Below are 21179 nucleotides of genomic sequence, written 5' to 3'. Positions count from 1 at the left end.
GTTTGTTAACTAGGAGGAGCCAGCGACCTAAGTGACAGGTGTTACCCGTGTGGTTTCGCCTGGCGGTTTGCTCCCGCGGTCCTATGATCTTAGGCTTTAAGATTAAATATCTGCCACTGGCAGCTCTTGCTGTTTAAGGTCTGCCTCTCTTGCGAGGTAGTTGCGATTAACGTAACATCAATAGGACTCAATTCTTTTGATAACCTGTCAAAGAATAAAAATCTCAGTTCTGGCGCCCAACGTGGGGCTGTGTCACTTGGGTTCGAGCCCATGCACGGACTTTTGATCATTAAAGTAAAAAGTCTCAAATTGCAGAACATTGTGGAACAGTATTGTTGGGGGTGTGTTGTCACAGTTGTCACAAGTAGGTACACACACCAACACACACTGTCAGTATGTCTGTGGATTACAGGAAATAGTACGTGTATCTGTATGTGTCTGTCCATGGCAGGATGCCAGATGATGCGGTTAGTAAGACGGAGAGGGAATGCCGTCAGTACGTGATGGGACACAGGGCCCGGGTGGAGGAGATATGCCAGGCATGGGTCGGTCAGGAGTTGCCAGCACTCCGTAACACTAGGGACACGTCAGAGAGAGAAGCGTCACCTGAAAGGCTTAACGCTAGTTACGCTTCGGCGAACGAAACGCCGGCCAGTGATTTAGGGGATGAGGAAAATCCCCTAGCCGACTTTCGTGTAGTGGACGTGGTAGGAGGCGATAGAAGTAGTACGCCTCAGGATCTTAGTGGGAGGTCGCGCCCTCACCAAAGAATTCCAATAGAAACCTTCGTGGAAGGTAATGTTGCATCAGCAGGTAGGTTGATGCAGGAATCGCCGGCCAGAATGGGGACTGTACAACCCCAGGCGGGATTCACTTTAGACATGCTGCGAGAACAAGCTAGGCTAATGGGTCTCTCAGCAGATGGGATGTCTAAGTTTGTGATGGAAATGTGGAATACCCATCAGGAGAGAGAGTACCAGTTGGAGATTGCAAAGGTGCAATCCACAGCTGGGAAGGGAAGCCAAACCCAACCCGCAGAGCCCGGCCCAGAGGGGCCAGTTGTTAAGATAAAAATGCCTAATCTTATAGCTTTCGATGAGTAAGTGGATTCAATGGATGCATACATTGACCGCTTCGAACGCAGAGCAACGGAAGGGAAGTGGAGTAGGTCAACTTGGGCCCAAGCGCTAGCTTCATTGTTGAAGGGAAGGGCATTAAGTATATACCAGGGTTTAGGAACTCCCATGTGCAACGATTATGATGCCCTGAAACGAGCCTTAATGAAAGGCTATGGCATTTCGGCCGATGGAATGATGAGGGCATTCCGTCAGATTAGAGTACGTCAAGGGGAAACGTACCGGGCAATGTTGCAGAGGCTGCAGTCGAGCCTCAAGCGCTATCTTGAGTTGAACAACGCCGTCGTTCCGGAAGACAATACGTTGTTTGAGCTGATGACTAGAGAACAGTTCTTGGAGGCAGTGGAACCTGCGCTCCAGGCTAAACTCAAGGAGAATGAGATAGTCTCTAATGAGGCTATGGCAGAATGTGCCGACAGGTGGGCTGAGGCACACAGACCTAGACAAGGAGGTTCATCTGTGAACCGACGTCATGACCAAGCCTCAGGGAGTGGGGCTAGGCCTAAAGAGAGTAAGTCTAGAGTAAGCCATAAGCCACACAAGGTCAGTGGACCTTGCTGTTTTACTTGCGGCCAGCCAGGTCACAAGGCAGCACAGTGTAAGAAGAGCAGCGTGCAGAAAAGGGGGGAACACACGCACAAATTGCTGGTCTGGGTGCCCACGAGGGAGGTGATCCTCTGGAGCACACCCTGGAGACAGAAAAAGGTTTAGTTAATGGTAAGTGGACCAAGGTCTTTCGAGACAGGGGAGCTACTACTCATATGGTCCGAGAGAGCCTTGTCGAGCCTGGGAACGAGACAGGCAGAACCATTCATGTAAGATACTCTGATGGTACACAGATAGATATGATCGAGGTATCCCTGACTGTTGACACACCATATGTAAAAGGTAAAATACGAGCGGTGAAATGCAAGGACGCTGTATACGGGTTGTTGTTGGGAAACGCCCCTGGAGTGTCAAATAGTAAGAGTCGGTCCTGTGGAAGTGACTCACAGAGAACGGGACTCACACCAGCTGGAGGTGACGTCACTCGCCAGTCAGCTGGTAGCCAAGCCATGGCTGCCTCCCCAGCTAAGGAACAGAGGCAGCAGGCGCAAGGAAAACGGGGAAAGCCTGCCCCTTTCTGCCAACAGAAAACGGGAAGAAACTCAAGGAGGTGGGTGGGGGCTCGATCAGCTGATCCAGCCAGGTCCCGCTAACCCCGGGGGTGGGCAAGGGTCACCGCCTCGGAGGTAGATAAGAGGAGAGGGGGAAGACCCCTGGTGACTGAGGGTGTCACTGCTGCTCCCAGGGGGAACAAGGCTTTAGTAGCCGCGGTGACCACACGCGCAATGAGTGCGCAACCCACCAGAATAAGCGCAAGTATAAGTACTTGGAGGTTAAGGGTAAGCTAGTGCGCAGGGTGGAAACACCCCAGGACACTTGGGAACAATTACTGGTCCCCAAAGAGCATCGCCTAGCTGTGTTTACTCTCGGTCATGAGGGAGTAATGGGGGGCCACATGGGACATGCTAAGACCAGTGAACGAATTCAGTCATCGTTCTATTGGCCAGGGATGACTGGGGACGTACAGCGGTACACTCGGTCGTGTGACGCCTGTCAACGCACCGCTGACAGAGGTAAGGTGCAGCCAGGGAAGCTGAAGCCTTTCCCCATCATTGATCAACCATTTAAGATGGTCAGTGTAGATATAATTGGCCCGATTGAGCCGAGGGCATCAGACGGCAGTAGATATATCCTGACCATGGTAGATCATGCTACTCGGTATCCAGAGGCGGCACCTTTGAAGAATATCGAGACCGTCACATTGGCGGAAGCATTGGTCGGATTCTTCAGTCGCTTAGGTATACCGGAGAAGATACACAGCGACAGGGGGGCACAGTTCACCAGTGAGATGATGGCGGAAGTAGCTAGGCTACTCATGTTGCAGCCATCATTCACCACACCTTATCATGCTATGGGAAATGGGTTGGTGGAACGGTTTAATGGTACCCTAAGAGAATGCTCAGGAAGATGTGCATAGAGCAACCCAAGGAGTGGCCAAGGTACATTAACCCGGTACTGTTTGCCTACAGGGAAGTACCCCAGGCAAGTACCCGGTTCTCGCCGTTCGAGCTCCTGTATGGCCGCACGGTAAAGGGACCGCTGCATGTGTTGAAGAATCTATGGGAGGAGGAAGACTGTACCCAAGAAACCAAGACGACGTATGAGTACGTCATAGATTTGAGGAACCGTCTAGAAGAGACGTGTAAGTGGGCCAGGGAGGAACTCGCCAAGGCTAAGGAGTACCAGAAGAGCAGGTACGACCAGAAGACCAGGGAGAGGAAGTTTAAGGTGGGAGATAAAGTACTCCTACTCCTCCCTACAAGCAGGAACAAGCTCCTGCTGCAGTGGAAGGGACCCTTCACCATCACTGAGTGCAGTCACTCATTGACGTACGTCGTATGCGTAAGGGGGGTCAATAAGAAGTACCATGTTAACATGTTAAAACGCTATGAGGAACGCGAGGATGCGTCATCAAGGTCGGAGGAGAGTGAAGATAGTGTCTCTCCGGGTAGTCCATCCCAGGGTGTTGCTAGTGTGTCCGGTATGACACAGACTGAAGCCGGAGCTGCAGAGCTTGGGGTTCAGCTTAGCTTCGAGGCGTCGAGCCGGCTAGAGCCTGGCCCTGGAGCCGAGCACTCTGCACCTAAGTCAGGTAACACTACCCAGGACGAATCAGAGGAGTCACCCCAAGTCTCTCAGGGCGACGACGCATAGAAAACGGAGTCTCCACCCACCACTACCCAGCCGGAAGTGAGCTGTCAGTGTGTGTGACAGCTCGTGCACAGTGCACCATCGAGCTGGTAAAATGGTGGGGTGTATTTCGCTTCCAGTGAAATAAACCCTTAGTGGGAGGTTGATGTCAGGAGACATATTTTCCCTGCTCTCTCGTGCACTGAATTAAGTATGAAATTGCATAGTGCACCGGTGATGTGCACCGTGATTCAACTTTCTGAATATAACTTTTCCACAGTCGTGTTGGGTGTCGTTGGACAGCCCATGACATTTGCTAGCCATTGATGTCATTCTGATCGCTGTATCAGGTCTGTGAAGGAAATTACAGGAGGGAGTTGATTTCAGGGAATTTTCTCAATTCTTTTGATAACCTGTCAAAGAATAAAAATCTCACAGTTCTCACTTGTCTCTCAGGACAAACAAAACAAAAGTTACTCTAATTGAATTTAAACAATTATGTTAACACACACGTGTCTCAACGACACTTAAATGGCATCAATAACTCGTAAATCAATTAATTACATCAACTTGAAAGTCAAGCATTCGGTGAGTAATTCCCAATTAATTACTGAATACAACAGCCTATTAATTCAGACGAGTATTGACAAAGCCTACTGTCTCTCAACTGACAGTTCACTTCCCGTCTTACGACAAGATTACCTTAACGAGGGTAGACTACTGTACCACACACAATGTTCCAATACTCCGTGTAAAAAACAACATCAACACCTGGTGAATTCACTAAGTGGCGATTACTAATTATCTTTAATTAGCTACGAGTGCTTAATCACTCTGTCCGCAGACAGAGCTGATCAGTCCAACGAATTACAACAGCTTAATTACAGCGCAATTGACTCCGATCATAACAGACTGTCAACCCCTTACGTTAATCCCTCAATTAACGACAGCTCGTTAAATCGTTAACACTACGTTAGTCTTCACTTGACAATTCCTCCACTGCGTGAACTTCACTGTGACTGTTGCCTTTACACGTCCCTACGTTAATCACAACAATGTTCAACGAACAAGTGACCTCGTTAAGTAAATCGTGACCCCCGGTGACGTTAACTGATTTTAATTCTCACGGAATCCTTCACAGTACACAACGCCTTCCACCAAGGTCAAACTTGTCTACGGTTTACACACGGTACAACACAGTACATCACAGTACAACACAGTACATCCTTGCCACTCACGGCAAAACTTGTAAATGACTTCCCTCAGTAAATTATCCACCAATAATTCATACTTTACCACAACACAACAGTAAAATATATAACCAAGGGAAATCTCCCTGTTACCACTTTTCACTGCTGAAAAAAAGGGAATCAAATTACAGCGAATACATACACGACACATAGAAAAATAATAGAAGTAAATAACTCACTTTACCTCTGAATGTGTCACTAGGTGTCTTCACACACGTCAAAAATCACAGTTGGGCCCAATCCTCAACTTGATGACAAACAGGGTAGACTCACACGTCTCCAATTCCCATTCACCTCCCCAGGTTGTCCCAGGGACAGAGGACAGACGGACCACTGGGGGCGAACCCAGCTTCAGAGTTTTATTACCCAAACTGAAACAGTGTACTTACATCAATGATGTGGGGCCCCTCTTTCACTCACACATACACGTCAATCACACTCCCACTGCTGCTGCTGGATGATGACGTAGGCGTCCTCACTTCCTACACGTGGTCAGGTGGAGCACAGGGTCCTAGACCACGGGGTTAGCTCTACACACACACAGAGACCAGGATGGCGCAGACACACCGGCTTAGGCAAGCCAGGGTTGCGCACAACAGCAGGGATGCGGTACCACGCCCTTTCCACTTGACATGGTACCCCAGGATACGACGGTACACGGTGTTACACGGTACACGAGATGGAGTCCTTCACTGTTCCTCAGAATTATAACATTTAAGGTTTCTCTCATAACACTGAAACCTTTTCTGGCACGTCTCACAGCAGTATCTTCAAGCACAGATACGATCGACGGCGGATGTCGTTTTTGTAGCCCGATAATTAACGCCTCACACTCAGTCCAGTTCCTCTAAGATGGCGTCCCACAATTACGCGGCTAGATGACAAGTTCACACGGCTCGATACAAGCCCCTTTCCGATTACCGGATTCTTACGCACGGCACACGGGAAGATAGCAAGATGTAGGCGTGACTTTGGTAACGTTGCAGGCGGTATTTCCCGATGCTTGGCCTAGCACGGGAAATGTCCTGTCCTCAGGCAGCAACGTCTTAGGTAAGAATGTCCTTCCCGCCAATATCATGCCTGGGGTACCCATGCGGTACCCCTCAGCGTCTTGGCCAATCACGGTTCAGCATTTCTGAGGCCCCAGGCCCTCAGCCAATCGCGCACCTGCCCCATGATGCTACCCCCCCCCCCCCCCCCCCCCACACGAGGTGGACACGTGATAGGGGGGGTGGTCCGGCCGTTAACCCCCATACCTCCCTCTCTACACTTGACTTGTACAAAAATTCCCTGAAATCAACTCCCTCCTGTAATTTCCTTCACAGACCTGATACAGCGATCAGAATGACATCAATGGCTAGCAAATGTCATGGGCTGTCCAACGACACCCAACACGACTGTGGAAAAGTTATATTCAGAAAGTTGAATCACGGTGCACATCACCGGTGCACTATGCTATTTCGTACTTTATTCAGTGCACAAGAGAGCAGGGAAAATATGTCTCCTGACACCTCTCATCCTATTTCACAGAAACAGGAAATTTTCTGTAGTTCTCTCTACAGAGCAATCACAGACCTCTAACCAGTCCCAACCGACAGTCCTTAACATAAGCTTTCATTCAACACCCCACAAGTATATGTTAGTTTGAAAGCTTCAGTTTCTAGAGTCCCTAGAGCGACTAGCCTAATCTAGAAACTAGGAAAACTAGCTGATGGAATCTAGATTCCCTCACACCCATCAATCAGGTACCACTGCTACTTCAGTTCCACTACATAGGCTTCTTCATACATATGAAGTTCCTCTACACAGGCTTCACAATACATATGTAGGGTCCACTACACAAGCTTCACAATACACATGTAGGTCCACTGTACAAACCTCACCATACATGTGGACTTCTGCTGTACAAACCTGTAATCCCATTACCACACAATAAAAACATATTCTATCAAAACATAAATAACATTATATGTAATTTTCACCTTCTGGTGTCTTACTCTGCGTGCTGGTCCTACTGCAGGGAAGGGGGTCCTCCCCAGTTTTTGGGTGCATTCAACCCGCATTTCTCCTAACTTCCCTCAGTCAGTCTCTGACCCCGGGCGAGCGAACATGTCACTCTCGCCTCCATAATGACAAATCATCTCAAACTTATTATACACTATCATCTCATTATTTTCATTATCTCTGACCTACATTCACAAATGTCCTATACGATTGCTGGGCACATGATCAAACTATAACAAGCAATATTAAGTGTTTTGGTTGTGGTCGTAGCTTGCTTGTCAGTGGGAAGGAATGGCGTACCAAACACCTGTGGTCTTTTCTTTACTAACTTAAATATAATATACGCTGGGCCACGTAACAACTATTGTGAGTGTGTGTAGGGAGAACAAAGGCTCGCACTGAACTCCCCATGGAGTGTGGTCCTCTGCCGTACCTCGAACTCACATAGGCAACGAGCATCTGGTTGATGAACTTCTTGGTTGTGTCCCTAACTGACATTCATGTACAGTGTGACTTTATTTATAGTGGCCTTAAACAAGCTTTGAGATGTCTAACGCCATCTCGGACATGCAAAAATATAGCGTACATGGTATAAATGCAATTCTAAGACTAAGCTATCCATGGAGCATCATGACTAACTAAATGTCTGCACATACTAGAGGCAATAGGTCCACATCCAGGTAGAGGCAGAGTAGTCGTAGGATGTAGAGGCAGTGGACCAGAAGCTTTGCACAAGGATCATGATGTTCAGTCACAGTGTTACCTGTTAAGCAGATTATAAATGGTAGACTCTAACATAGGCATGATATAGTATATAGTATAAGTGACATTACTAAAGAATGGAGTGCACAGATGTGGCAGAAACACGAGGACCTAAACAGTGAATGTAAGAGACGTGATAAAATTGAAAATATGAACTAAGGTTAACTATAAGTATATCATTATATACATTTGAGGCACATGAAAGAACAGATGTATAAAATCTACTGAGAAAGGTAATGAACATATCAGTTTTATTTTCTCGTAAAATCCCAATGGATATGCTGTGGGAATGTTTAATAAAAGTGTCTAGCACATATAATGGTTGGGTACTCATTCAGGACTAGCTCCCTCGTAAAATATTAACTAAAGTTAGTTGGAAACTGTAAAAGTTAGTAGGCATAAGTTTGTTACTTGGTCTATAATATTGTAAGCATTGGCCTTATAGCTAGATGTAAAATCTATGAGTGTTAGTTGCTAGTTCTTCAGAAACATAGTCATCCTCTGCTACATACTGACAAGTCCGGAAATGGGTAGCTAATATAACGCATCCATTGTCCTTTACAGTCTGGAACACCAGTCACACAACTGTGCACAGACTTTTGTTGGTGTACTGTCGAGATAACGGGTCTGGCCCAAAGGTTGTAAATGTGAGTACCAGGTGTTGTGGTACCATTGTTCGTGTCTGTGACTGGAGTGGGTGTCACAGTGATAGGGTCAGTCACTATATTGTCACTTGCAGGTACTGGGTTGTCATTGTCAACAGCCAGTTGAGCTAATTTCAGGTGATTGAGATGTTCATTTACATTCTCATCTGTAGCTAGGTTTTCCATTTTGTACTTGTTACCTGTGATATGCTCAAAAACTCTGTAGGGTACAAGAAACTTTTCAGTCAGCTTGTACATGGGACCATCTCTTCGCTGGTTGAGGATCATTATTAGAGATCCCGGTCTTATTTTTATAGGTTTAGCATGAGCGTTTTGTAATCGAATGAAATCGTCGGTAGCTTTAGATGGGCGTTCCTTGACTCTGGAATACCAATTGAGTGTGTCTTTGTTTTACTGTAACATAATCATCATAGTTGTAAAGTGGCACAGGAGACGAGGATATGAGAGCGTTAGGAGATCTCGTGTCTGTCCCAAAAAACACAAAGTGAAGTGTATCTCCTATTGTGGAGTTGACAAAGGAGTTTATCGAGCTTTGGACGACGGGCATAAGTTCATCCCATTTGTAACTGTCCCAATTGACTGTGAGTGCATCAAGGACTTTATTATTTGTTCTTTCAGCAAGGCCATTGCTAACTTGTTGATAAGGCATTATGTTACACTTTTCAATGTTGTACAGTTTAGCCAGTTGTTCCAGAACAGAATTATTGAATTCCGAGCCGTAATCAGTAAGTATAACCCTAGGTGGACCATACCTGCTAATTATATTATCATAAAATGCACTAGCTATTGTTTCTACAGTTTTATTTGGAATTGGACCAGTTCACAGTATCTAGAAAAGTTATCTATCATAACTAGATGTTTATTGCCTCTGGAAATTTCAGCAAAGTTCATTAGCAAGTCCATAGAAATGCAATCCCAAGGTGCATAAGTCGTAGGGTGAGTCTGAATCGGGTTTGGGCCAGCAACATGGCCTCTGTGAGCTAGGTAGGTTAGACATTGATCCACATCAATGGATCAATCTGTTTTGGCATTTTGGGCCAGTAGTACTTGGGGCGAGTCTGCTTTATGGTGCGGTTCTTGCCAGAATGCACACTGTGTGGGGCATCATGGGCAAGCTTCAACACGATAGGTACTATCGACACAGGAATAACAAGTTGATGTATCATTCTGACAGAAGAGTCAAGCATAACCTTGCAGTGGAGCACATGATTTAAGAGTACTAGTTCCCTGAGTGGCACGGGAGGCTTGACTGTAAGAGTCCTGTTCGGATTCATCAGAAAGCTTATGATCGGTGCCCACATTGGATCTTGCAAATCTAATAATGGGTATTCAACATGAATAGAAGCGGCATAGCGGTAGTGGGCATCAGCAACTAGTTGTGTGTTCTCGGGCAATTCACAGGCTAACAGCTCTAAGTTACTCTCGGAATGTGAGTAAGGCCATAGGGGCAGCTGTGTGAGCGAGACCTAAGTGATCCAAGACGATATCAGTAGTCCATAAGCCACTGAAAGTTTATATTGTGCCCATAGTAGTCTACAGTTTATTCTACTAAACAAATAACAAAGGGTACTTAACTACAGCTGAAGACTGATGGTGCTGCAATCAATTTAACGAGGTGGGGATTTACCTACAAAAAAAAAAGTAAAATTTAATAGTTCATTTAGGAAACTACCAAGCCTGTAGAATAAAAATAATATCAACTAAAGTCAAGATGCTCCTCAGCACCATTAAATTTTGTACAGTTTAGGCAACCCAGTGGTCCCTAAGGGTTACACGTCCTCCCAGGGCTCAACCAGCTGTCGGCCCTCACTAGAGTTCACGTAGCCGCACACGTCACATCTCGGTGTCTGCGAGGCACAACCTGCCTCGCAGACAGGATAAGTAAGTTACTAAGCTCAAGCCGGTACACATGATGAACCCAACCCCCCAAAGTCTCCCCACACTAGTAATGTTCAATGCTAGTGAGAGATTGACTATAGTCACATGTCTGACACAGACAAATGTACACACAGGTGGTGGTGTACATACACAGGAGGCTCTTGTTTATAGGTTCACACATGGTCACTCATTGTATCACTGTTTAACCACACATGGTTCATAAACTGATGACACAGAGTTACGCAAGCCATAAAATAACTGCCTCTCGCTCAACGCATGAGTCTTGAAATACTGATTTAGGCACTAGGGGAGACCACAAAACAGGTCTCTGTATACACACAGTGTGTGTTTACTTTGTGTATTGGGGATGTGTTGTACTTTGTGGTTGTGCATACGAAGTATATACTTCACAAACAGAGTGGTAGACGGTTGGAACAAGTTAGGTGAGAAGGTGGTGGAGGCCAAGACCGTCAGTAGTTTCAAAGCGTTATATGACAGAGTGCTGGGAAGACGGGATACCACGAGCATAGCTCTCATCCTGTAACTACACTTAGGTAATTACACATTGCACAACAGTGGAGTCGGTTTTCCTACATCTGTCTGTCGGTATTTTTGCAGTACAGGTATGTTCCTCCAATCACCTGCAAATATCAGTCTTGGCACTTACAGATGGAAAAGGTACTGTAACTCCAAGGGAAGAGACCGTTAGTTACAAAGACACAGCCTCGCCCTTCAATCGTCACAGCCCGAATGATCTTATTGGAGCCATTGACATTGTTTTGGGTACTCCCTGATGTCATATGCCTGTCAGCCAACCAGAACCCTAAGCCTACTCAGCTTGGCTCTCCACTGGGCATGGCACTTGTACTCACTTTCTTCCCAGAGCTAGATACTGTACTGAGGTGTCTCACCAGATAACATCAGAGTTCCCTCTTGAGCCACAAGGCTCTGAAATGGAAAGTTGGGGGGTATTGTGGTCAAGGGGGAGAGAAGTCAGTAGGCTAAGTGCCTTCACTGACAACTGCTACCTTGTAGGTCAAAATATCCCCTTGCCCTTGTGTACACTACCCCCTGCTACAGTCTCTTCTCAGTTGATTGAAGCTCAATGAAATGATATAGGTCAACATAGACAGCATCATATCTAAATATTTTGATATGCACATTTCCAGAAGAGAAAATGATTACTGTTGTAAATTATAAAAGTTTCCATACTGAGGGATTGATGTTTGGGTAACAAATACTGTTGAGTATGTTCACATGCACCCCGACTATCCCTGCTACCGTTTTCTTCATGCCTTCTCTAAAAGGCAGACTAACTGTAATTGATGCGTAGTACAGTATAATGAGGTGACAACTGAACATTGGAGTGCAACATGTGATATGATTCATGCTACAAAGGTATCAGGCCATTCTCAGGTCTGTCTTATTATGCACATACTGCACTAAGCAAACGCTTGCTTGGTTTTTTCAAAATATTACTATTGTAAATTCATAGCTGTTATCAGTGGGAATTAAATATATTATCCAAGTATTTATGATTGACTTGTATATGTGATACTGTATTTGGATGATGATGATTGTTTGTTTGTTGTGGCTTGCTGCTGTGAACGTTGTCAACATTCACAAACCCAACCATCACTACACTTCTGACGATGCTTGGTAGTGTGTCAATATTGTAATACAGTACTTGCCTATATGCTTTCAATTTAAAGTTTACCTTGTATATTATTTGTGGATTTGAAAGGTGATAGAACAAAAAAAAGTACCTGAAATTTTTTAACTTTTTTTATTATTTTTTTTTATATATATATATACTGTATAGTTGAGTTTATTTTATATCTTAAGTAATTTTGCACTTGTTTAGTGCTGTACTTATAAAAGTAACATTTCGACTATGAAATAGTGAAGTATGAATAAATACTGTACAGACACGCACGTTTTATTCAGTGATCCTAATTACAGCCAAGCTGTTTAGTTTTGAATTTCATGGTATTGAGTTATGTATTTTTCCTCCTCCAGGTGATTGCTTTAATTTTCATTATACTGTTTATACAGTATGGAATTCGTAATACCTGTACTATAATTTCTTGACTACTTCTATTTAAAAGCAATTTTTTAATGATTAGTAGTTAGCCATTGAATGTAAACATTATTTCAGGTTTGATGATGTATTCTGGAAGTTCTAATCAAGTAAGATGTTAAAGAACCTTGATAAATTAAAAAAAAAAGATAAGTTTGTTAGTTGTTTTGCTTCTTCTAGAAACAAAATCAAGTACATGTATGTCAAACGTGTGTGCTGCAACCCTTCTATGCCTGAATGCTCTTGTTACTTCATCTGCACCCTGAGCACACATCTTTCACAGTTTAAGCTAAAAGTATTTCATGTCTATTGGCAAAATACTCAGCTTTTGTATGTTATTTACATTGAAGAAGTGCTTTCAGGTCCTTTTAGCGTAGGATGCTTGTGAATGTCAGTACAGTAGATATCTTTTATTTATAGTTCCAAGTAGACCGGAATAGGTTTAGATGTGTTTGGACATAACTGTAATGGGCTTTTTACTTGGGCATTCACCTACACAACACCCTTGCGGTTACCGTTCAATACCACTTTGAATTGTTAAGATGACATTTGGCAGTTATGCCCTAATAATTCTTGCTAGTGCAAGGTGTGACACAAAGGAATACAGTACCTCTACCTCAGTAATAAGTGTATTAAGTTTGGACATGGTGATGCAACTTATCAGTGAAGTGTTTCTTTACCCGTTATGTGTGCGGCAAATCCAGCCATACAAAGTCTCAGTGTTCTTTCCACACACTGCATTAACTAGGATATGTCTACCTTACCTTCTCGGTTTTGTATGCATTGTAAGTGTGAGCAGGCCATCCTCAACATAGACATCATGTCGAGCTTGGCCTCAGGCCGGGTTCGGGAAGTAGAAGAACTCCGGAGACCCTCTCCAGGTAAGATGTATTCTTTCCCCCAAGGCAAGATGCCAGGTCCATCATCTTAGTCTCAACATGACTTGTTCCTGTGTGGCACGTCAGGACCCTCCAGTCCACTTTCCTGATCTCTAGGTTCCGGCTTCTGCTGTGTCCAATGCAACGGCCCACCTTCCTCTACTGCTCCACCTCAGTCTGATGCTGTGAGTATTTCTCTTTATTTGTCCTTTCATTCCTTCCTTCTCTATCCTACACACCTAATGTTTCCTGACCTCTTCCCTCTTTTTGGCATCCGATGCAAGCCCCCCCTCAAACCCCAGTCCTCGTCCTTCTCGTTTGCCCTCTTCTTTGTCTTCTCATCCTACATGGACTCATTCAGGCCGATGACCCCCCTTGATTTTCCTGTTTGAAATGGAGGACATTGTGCAATTTACTGCATCTACCACTCTGTGCTTCTTTTTCTGGCCTGAAACAAGCCTGTTTCCTCCCACACTTTCTCCCGAAAGGGTAAGACTGCTTTGGTACTTGACCCACCCATTGCCACCACATACATTCCTGTGTCTGGTGCCTCTCTCACTTCAGAACCTGCTGCCATTTCCATCCTTGAACTACTTGCCCAATTGCACTACACTGCCACATTTTCTCTCACTGAACCCTGCCTGTGCTCTCTACCCTGCCCTAGACAGCCCATCACCAACATCCCTCTAATCTTGCTTTCTCTCTGATCTTTCTTGCTCAACTTTAAAAGTTTGTACCTTTAGGTCACTTGTCTCGAGATAGAATCCTTGGTGAATGTGATACCTTTTATGTAGCTTGCCTTGTGTCCTTTGGTTTTTGTATTTGCATCTTGAATGATCTTGAGTGCTGATATAAAGGGAAAATCAACACATTTAATTTGAATACAAATAATGGCTCTTGCCAAAGGATGTCATGTCCATAGGTACGATGAAGCTAGCTAGCTATGCCCACAATTATGAAATATGCAAATGGCCAATAACATGACAAAGTTTAAGAGTTCAAGCAGTCATTCCAAAAGCAGCTGTCAGTAATTAAAAGTTTTTATAGATATTGAGGCAGTAGTTAAGACAATCTATCAGATTATTCATGAAATAGCCATCTTGGAAGCCTTTCATGACATATAATAATGCATGTTGATGGCTTTAGAATTGATTTGCCAAGATAAAAAGTAAGCTTTTGGAAATATTTGATTTGCTTTGCCAAAGGGATCTGTAAATTATCAAAATATTAAGTAAATGCCTTTAAAACCTTTACTTAATTTTTTATTGTAATTGATAAAGTACAAATGAAATTGAAGCAGCAGTTTCATCTTTACTATATAGAAGATATACCGTACTGACTTTAATTTCCCCTAGACAGACTGCTCCATTTATCAGAATACATTCTTCATTGGTTTGAACAAGTACCAGAATTTCTTCAGCTAGAAATATTGCAATGAGTGTTTTAAAGGAAAAGTTTTTGAGTATGGATGTTGGCACACATCAATGTCTAGTACCAAATTATATAAGGATAATGTATCTTGACTCGAAGATTGCGATCATGATTGGAAGCACGAGAAAGGTAACAACTCTCTTTCTGCAATGCACATTAACAAATCTTGGCTTCGTTTTCAGCTTATGAACACCAGATTTCAATATTCAAGGTTATCTTGAGTTGATTTCGGGGCTTTTAGTGTCCCCACGGCCCGGTCCTTGACCAGGCCTCCACCCCCAGGAAGCAGCCCGTGACAGCTGACTAACACCCAGGTACCTATTTACTGCTAGGTAACAGGGGCATTCAGGGTGAAAGAAACTTTGCCCATTTGTTTCTGCCTCGTGGTGGAATCGAACCCGCGCCACAGAATTACGAGTCCTGCGCGCTATCCACCAGGCTACGAGGCCCCGGTTGCTGTAGCTCAGTGACTTGCTGCAAACTTTGTTGCAATGTCCCAGAGCAAGAGATACCAAGTGCCAGGAAGCAACAATACCAGGTAAAAGGTAAATGTTATTTTCTTTTAAGAGTGCTTTCCTCTTGCCCTTGGAGAAGAGAGGTCTTCCTTGTTGTGGCTTCATGGCATAGAATCATGAAATCTGGCCTGTGATAGCAAGTGAGTTTGACACCCCTCCCTGCCTTACAATGTTTTACTGGACATTAAACTGGAACATACAGTACTGCTTGCAGCTGGACATATTGTTTATGTCCAGCTGCAAGCTGTGTGCTAAAGACAATTACCACTCAACCTTGTGATTATAAATTATCTTATCAAGACTTCATAGGTGTAATTATAGGTTCTAGTTGCTTATATAATTTATTGCATGTGAGAAAGCAAATTATAGTGTTCAATATTCCTATTACAATATTATTATTTGATAAAATTAGAACACAAAAAATAGATATTTTATATCTATAAGGTACTCGAGTAAAATAAAAATAAGCCTCTTATTTACAAAGCATTGGGTAACAATCATATAAACCAATCAGTAATTCAAAATCCAAAAATAAGTTTTGTCGACAACAATAATTAATAGAGGAAAGAGTTCATAAAATAGAACAACTCTACACCAAACTGAGAATTGCAATTCCCAACTTAAAATCCATTTCAATCTGAAGTTCTGCTTCCTCTTCATTCCTAAAAATTTGATCATCATAAATTATTCCACAATTTGCTATTTAAAAATAAAATATGGGTTAAATTTATAACTAGACATTACAAAACATGGTGTAAACTAGATGGGAAAACTATTTTCTATGAAGATTAATTAGTACAATCAAAAATGTATTACTAGTATGTATCTGTCCTTACTGAAGAAACTATTGCCTGCATTTGAAGCTTAAATTTCCCAAGATTTCTGTAAGTACAGTACTAGTATTTCACAATCATTAGCAAATGAGTTTATTACCAACACTGCAAACTTTGTCAAAGAATACGTTCGGCATTTAATTATTTATGGAGGAAGGATGAGTACTTGATGAAACCGAGGTGATGGAGGACATAGAAGGATAGAAATGTAGAAGTAAGCATTATGAAAGCTACTAGACAGTACATAGATCAGACTACCTTGCACACTATATACCGGACTACAGTGTGGTAACTGCAAAAACAAAATAATTTCCCAATAACATAGTATTAACTTTAAAGTGTTCTGATATTTGTCAAACATTGATACTACATAATCTGTACTAATTGTTTTCTAAACAGATTTTACATTTCATCACCGATAAGTACAAATTAAATTTGCCGATCTTTCAATATTTGAATTATTCTAATTAAATATTTAAAATTGTTTTTTCACACCAGGGTATACAGTATTACAAAAGTAGAACTTAAACTAGTAAATTGGTGTAGAGTATTACCTAAGAACATGTTCGCCAAAAAAAAAAATATCCAAGTTCAACCTGCATAAAAAGTATCTCATTCAAGTTAATATTCATACATGTACTGGATTATTTACCAATTAATGGTGGGGATGAGACAAATTCATATTAATGTTGTGCAATAGGTACTACTTTGACAACAGACTGAGAAAGGCATAGTAGCGTAATTTATAAGTACTTGAATACTGCACTTTACTAAAGATCACAAGATATATTTTCCTAATATTGTGTATGACTACAATAAGTCAGTTCCTTAAATATATTAATTACTCCAATCTGAAGGGTCAACACATATATATAGTGACAAACTGTGATGACAACCTTAAACAACACTGGGATGTGTTCTATTGAACCTTCATTGATGACTGCTTAAACTGTCAGGTGCTGTACAGCAAATTGCCACCTTTGGATTAGCATCCTTACATGATTGTCTATTTATCTGTATCTCACATGCCCTATACTTCCTGAGGGAGCTGCCATACGTAGGCATTTCAAATTCTTAGTGTAAATTAAAGTTACACCCATAATATTTGTCAGTGTAATTCTAACAGTGACACTTGTACTCAAAAACAAGAATGTAAGACAGGGACAAGGGATGCCCTTGGCAAGCATATGCAAATGAGAGAGCAGAAGGGAAGACAAAGTTCCAAGGGGAAAATAATGGGGATGTAATTGTATGCAAGGGCAAAAGTGAAGCAAACTATAGAATGCAGCAAGTGTAGCCCAAGAGTAAGATACATCGAGAGAATGCTCTATAAATGTTTCATGTATGCTGGTCAACCAGTCTTACTACTAATCTGTTCTCTAATCAATATTTGATCACATAAGTTATGTGAGCAATTTCCCACCTGTTAACAGCAGGAGGAGGAAATCCATGGGGATAGGTCACATTTAATAGTACTGTAAAGTTTATTAGTACCCAGTAATACACAATCCTTTATCCCTCCAGTAATGGGGATCCATTTGTGAATGACAAGGTAGGAATCCATTTCTGGGAAATGGGACAGGTACATTTGGAGGGGGTATTCCCCCCCCCCCCCCAGCAATATGCATGGTCGTTAGAGGCAACACTAACATAGCAGGGGACCCAGCAAAGCTTGATTGACTTATATCTATTAAAGATAAGGGACAGCCAGTTCTGAATTTTAATCACCAAAAGGAAATGGTCAAGACTCCAGGGCAATGAGAGCACTGCAAGTCATCAATCAAGTGTTGGCACAGAAAAAAAAGTAACAGACAATGGATATAAGTTCTGCCAAGAAAATGCTCATCTCTTGAGAGATGGCTCATATAGGTCAGTCAGAAAAATAGTGGAGTAGCCAACATCAACAGACTTCGACCCTTCCGTAAACAGAAATGGCATTGAAAATACTAAAGAAAAAGGCATTTCATAACCGTAGGGAGATTATATAACTTTCCCAATAAGGGACAGACAGGTTTAAAAAAAATTCACAAGCGAGAGACTGCACAAAGGTAAGGTAGAAACAATACAAGGGGACACATTGCAGATGTGTGCCAAGAGAGAATCCGTAAAATGGCTATTCTTGCAGCAAAAAAGTGGACAAGAGAACAGGGCTCACAATAGGGGCAGCAGTCAAGGTACAGTGAAGTGTGAATGAGGGTGTTGGAGAGGATGAATGCAAAATATTGATGGAAATATGCACCCATTGTGGTAGTCTTTAAGTGATAGAAATCAAGTTTCTAGATACAAACTTCAGATGCCCAAAGAACAAAATGCCCCCCCAGATGTGAGAAAACTTTGAGTAAGGTAAGAGGCCCTGGAGCATTTATTTCAAAGGTTATGAACATGTAACAACTAGACAGATGAGTGTTAAGGCTCAACCCAAAGTTTTGTATTATCCTTTATACACAAGTTGACTCCCAAAGAGACAGAGGGATGAAAGACAACGTGCCGTTTAATAACAGTTGTAGTACTTTCGGTTGTAGAAAACTTGAAGCTGTATCCGATAGTCCAGGGCAGCATGTTATGTCACAAGCTGGAGTTGGCACTGAATATTGGAGAACTAATTTCTGTAATAGCAAATAATAGTCATCCGCATAAAGCTCCAGGCCGGAGAGAGCAGGAGACCATTAAAAGCCACTAAGAAAAAGAGTAGTGTATAAAAAACTACCTTTGGGGATGTCTTCAAATTTAAGACAAGAGACCAAGAGAAATGTCCAAAGTTGTACTTTAAATGTGTGGCTGAAGAGGAAACCTTGATGGAAGAGTGACAAAGGCCCATGAATGCAAGTGGGCTATTATATATATAGTGTATATATATATATCTTGGCATTGTCATAAGCATTCTCAAAAAGAACAGCTACAACAGTTGTTTGCAAAAAAAAAAAAAAAATAAAGACAACAGATATAAGCCTGGCTTGGCACTTTCTCCAGATAATTACCTTGTCTTATCTTGGGGTTGAACTGTTGAACAATTTCAGCGAGGATCCCAACTTGCATACCTGGACATGCGATTGTTCGTCTGTACTGTACTTACACCATGTTCACAGAAAACTAAGTGGTAATAATACAGTAAATAACTGATGCTGACATAGCTGTTAAGTATTTAAGGAATACAGGTATTCACTATTACTTGCTTAAAGCAATTCATAATAAGGTCATCAAATAGTTCATAGGGTCATCAACAAATATCAATCAACTATTTTAAGAGCCAGTCTGAAATACTTTTGTTAATTCTGTAGCTTAGGGAATTAACACTTTCGCGCTATCTGGACGCGCCGGCGCGTTCGGTTTCGTCTAACGTAAACGCATAGTGGACATAAAGTTATGTCAACTTTTAAAATATTTGTATAAAATTCAATTTTTATCCGATTTACTTTGGGTTTGTTTCAAACTGCGCGCTATGAGGCTCTCTTTCTCACCACTAGGCTGCATGGTACAATAAGTTCATGAAAGGTGTGGATAACGTCGATCAAATGGTATTTTGTCCCAAACGGGTTGCAGGTGGGTGACTTTAGCCGTTTATACTGGTAATTCTTCCCCCATATCATGTATTATATGCATATGTCTGTTTAGGGAATTTTATTCCGATCAATATACAACCAAAAATAACTGTGTGCAACAAGTATAATCTTGACAAACATAACAAAAGTAAAAATATTTCGTGTGTGTTTGACGCTCACTGATATGTTCCAGCGTTGTTTTATATTTGTCGCTATTCTAACTTACGCTTTGTTGATATTTTTTACCTATGGGCACATAGAACATTCTATTGCGAATACATTGACATGAAAATGAATGACGTACATAGAAAATTAATGTCATGAGAGTGAAATAAGTATAAACTTTCAAAGCGCTGTGCGTCGTCCCGTCACCGATACCGGGTAACAATTTCACCACTTCCCACACTCTTGCGGGCGGGCTGCATCAATATTCAACGCTTATATTCATATCACCGTGTTGGGAATTTCATTGCGAGTCCATTGATACCAAAATTAACGCTGTAGAACAAGTGTGGAGGTGATTATAATCCCAAGAGTAAAAACATTTTGTTGCTGATGGGCGCTCACGGCGAGTCATCTACGTAGTTATTTATTTGGTGCTGGTATCCCTATATGTTTCGTGACTTATTTTACTAATGTTCTTCTAGAGAATTTTATTGCAAACACGTTGGTGCCAAAATGAAATACGTAGCATGAGAACTAAGGTCAGGAGAGTAAAAAGAGTATACACATTTTTGTTTTTACGCTTAAGCGATAAAAACGCAGCGCGCACATTCGGTTGGCTGAGTGACCTTTACGGAGAGCGCGAAAGTGTTAAGTACAGTATGTCCTGCAGCATCACTTACAATTTAGTTCTCAATAGATTTAAATGTAGCATCCTTCAGTAACTAACAAAGTACTGTAATTTCCCACACATCAGTCATTACTGTAACAGACGCAGAACAGTCTACTTATGCAAAGTAATCCCTTTGCAATTACTTCGTGTGTACTGCTCATAATTAACTACTGTATTAGCTGTCTTTGTACTAACTCTTTTATGCAAATTCTACAGGCTAAGGTTTTTTCCTTTGTGCAACTTTAATAGAACAGATCCCTTGATGTATGAATATGGCTACAGGATAAATCTTGATCCAACAAGTGTCCATCAGTTCAAGATGCCTTAATATGCTGAACCATCCCAGAAAAGGCATACTCAGATTTTCATAATTTAATATTAATCATGCCTTTAGTATTTGCATAATACAGATTGTATGAAAATGTTTTGTTTGTGGAAAGGCCTGGCTAGTGTAGTGGATGTATCTAGCTATGCATATTTTCCCTCTACTGGGTCTGTATGACAACTCATTACAAGTACATTATTTTCATCCATTAGTCTTCAAATATTTCAATATCTGAGAATTGACAAGTTGTCTACCAGCAGTTTAGTCAGGAGCAACAGAAAGTACAGTATAGTACATATAATATGGAAGAAA

The sequence above is a fragment of the Procambarus clarkii genome, chromosome 91 (assembly GCF_040958095.1).
Source record: "Procambarus clarkii isolate CNS0578487 chromosome 91, FALCON_Pclarkii_2.0, whole genome shotgun sequence".
NCBI classification, from domain to species: Eukaryota; Metazoa; Arthropoda; class Malacostraca; order Decapoda; family Cambaridae; genus Procambarus; species Procambarus clarkii.
The sequence above is the reverse complement of the archived record's forward strand: the minus strand, read 5'-3'. Positions refer to the sequence as shown.